Source organism: Caloenas nicobarica, chromosome 25 (genome assembly GCF_036013445.1).
Source record: "Caloenas nicobarica isolate bCalNic1 chromosome 25, bCalNic1.hap1, whole genome shotgun sequence".
Lineage (NCBI taxonomy): Eukaryota > Metazoa > Chordata > Aves > Columbiformes > Columbidae > Caloenas > Caloenas nicobarica.
In genome coordinates this window covers 680,001-682,500 of record NC_088269.1, presented here as the reverse complement: position 1 = coordinate 682,500, position 2,500 = coordinate 680,001, and the positions used below count along the sequence as shown (strand labels likewise).

The following is a 2,500-nucleotide window of genomic DNA, read 5'->3' as shown; positions in this document are numbered from 1 at the left end:
CCGCGCCGGGTCGCGTCCCGCTCCAGCGGCGGGCGGCCCGAGCCGCGCCTCTCCTGCCGGGTTCGGTGCCGGGCTACTGAGGGAAACCCCGGGTCCCGGGCCAGGAGGGCGCAGGTGGTGGCGGCGGACGTTCGGGCGCGCCCCCGCGGGCGGACGCTCCTCCGAGGGCGGCAGCGGGGGAGGCACCCCCGCGGGGCCCAGCAGGTCGTTTCCCTCGCCCCAGGGCCAGGTACCTAGCGTCCGCGCTTCCGCGGCCCTCCCTTCGGCGAGCCCGGGGGGTCGAAGGCCGCGAAGCCGGGCGGCGGTTTAAAGACTCGGGTGGCTCGGCGCGGCCCGCGAGGGGGTCGGGCGGCGGCGCGAGGCGGCGGGTTGCCCCCAGGGGGGCGGGAGTTGCTCCCGCGAGGCCCCTGGGAGTCCGTCGCCCGCTCGCCGTCCTCCCTGAGGCGGGCGGCCGTGCCGGGGAGGGGGTCCCACTGCCCCCCCCTCTCCGCGGTCCGGCCTCGGCGGAAGTCCGGGCCGCGGCGCGTTCGGCCGAAGGGCCGGCTCGCCTGCCTCGAAACGGGCGGCCCCGGCGGGAGGAAGCGCCGTCTCCGGCGCGCGCTCTCTCTCTCGCCGGGGCGGCGAGGCCCCGCGGCGGGGTCTCGCCCGGTAGGTCCGCGGGGCCCCACCGCCCCTCCGTGCCGTGGGCGCCGCGCGGCGCTCTCCGCTTCCCCCCGCCTCTCCTTGGCCCCCCTCGGCCGAGCGGCTCGGCGGTCTCCGGTCGCCCGCCGCCGTGCAGGGCGGCACCCCGGCCGAGCGGCGGCGGCGCCGCTCGCCGTTAACGGTCGTCCGGAAGACGCCCCCCGCCGCCTGCGGCCGGCCCGGCCCGGGCCCCGACCGTCGCTGTCCCGTCGCCCTTTCCCCGGGCCTCGCTCGCCGGGCGAGGCCGGCGCGCGCGGGCGTGGGCGTCGCGCTCCCGGTCTCTCCGCCCGCCAACGGCGGGGAGAGCCGGGCGCCGCCCCCGCTCCGTGGCCGTCCGCCCTCGGGTACGGCGAGCCGCCCTCGGGGAAGGGGGCCCAGGCGAGAAGCGGCGGCGGCGGTCCCGGGAGGGGCGAGCCGCGCCGGCGCGCGGGCCGGCGTCGTCCGGCGGGCCGCGGGCGGTGCGCGTCGCTGGCTCGGGTGTCCGGCGGTGTCCGCCTCCGGCGCGCGGGCGGCCGAGCCGAGGGAGCCGTCTCTCCGCCGTGGCGGGGGGTGAGGCGCGCGCGGGGGTGAAGCCGGCAGGCGTCGCGGGGCGTAGCCCGGCGTTCGGAGGGGGGCGCGTGCGTGGACCCGCGGGCCGCCCGGGCGCCGCTGCTCCCCGCAGCAGCGGCGTCCGCGCGCGCCGATTCGAGGTCGGGCGGTCGGCGCGCGGCCGGTGGCGCGCCGCGGCTTTCCGCGCGGAGGCCGGGCCGAGCCCGGGCGCCTGGGCCGCCTCCGAAGCGGACGAGGGGCGTGTGTCGGGAGCGCGTGCTCCCCGCCCTCGCCGCTCGGGGTTTTGGGCTGGCCGAGGCCTTCTTCCCGCGTTCCTTGGCAGCCTGCCTCTCTCGCTGTGCGTGTGCCGGTACGGTCAGCCGAGGCGAGGCCCTGACGCCGTCGCGCCGCGGGGCGGGCGGCGGGCCGTCCTCAGAGAGAGGGGCCGCTTTTCGGCGAGCGGTCCCGGCCCCCCCGCGCGCGCGGGGCGGCGCCGAAAGCCAGACAACTCTTAGCGGTGGATCACTCGGCTCGTGCGTCGATGAAGAACGCAGCTAGCTGCGAGAATTAATGTGAATTGCAGGACACATTGATCATCGACACTTCGAACGCACTTGCGGCCCCGGGTTCCTCCCGGGGCTACGCCTGTCTGAGCGTCGCTTGACGATCAATCGCCGGCCGGGCCGCCGCCCGCCTCTGGCGGCGGCGGCCGCAGGCAGCGGCGCGGCTGGGGTTGCCTCGCAGGCCCGTGCGCGCGCGGCGCCTTCCTTGCCGCCGCGGGGTCGGGGATCCGTTCCCCGCAGCCCGGCGGCGGCGGCGGCGGGCCGTGGCGTCCGAAGGCCTTCGTCCCCCTAAGTCGAGACTCGGGGAGCGCTCCGATGCTCCCCGCTCCCGGAGCGCCCGCTGTGCGGAGCTCGTCCCACCGTGGGGCCGCCGGGGTTTCGCCGGAGACCCCGCGCGGCGGTGGGGGAGAGACGTTAGTGTCGGGGCGTGGCGGGGGAGGCGCGGGCCTCGCCCCCGGCTTTCCCGCGCGGGCGGCTGTCTGCGGGTGGGTACCGCGGCGGTACCGTGCCGTGCTGCCGCGCGCGCGAGCGAGCGCCGGGGACGGGGATAGCCTCCCCGCGGCGCGCCCGCGAGGCACGTCCGTCTCTCCCCGGTGGGCCGTCTCCGGGCGCGCGTCCGACGCGCGGTCGGGCCGCCTCCGGGCTGGGGCTTCTTCTCTCCCGCCGCGCGGCGGGGGAGAGCCGCGGCGTCGGCGCCGGCGCCCGTCGCCGGCGCGGCCTCGTCTTTG

The 2,500-nt window shown here is 80.0% G+C and overlaps 1 non-coding gene across 1 annotated transcript; it reads left to right on the top strand.

Moving 5' to 3' along the window:
* Positions 1-1,715: 1,715 nt before the first annotated feature.
* LOC135998663 (5.8S ribosomal RNA) lies at positions 1,716-1,868 on the top strand. Its single transcript, XR_010607596.1, has one exon. It is a non-coding gene; the product is annotated as a 5.8S ribosomal RNA (ribosomal RNA).
* The last annotated feature ends 632 nt before the right edge of the window (positions 1,869-2,500 follow it).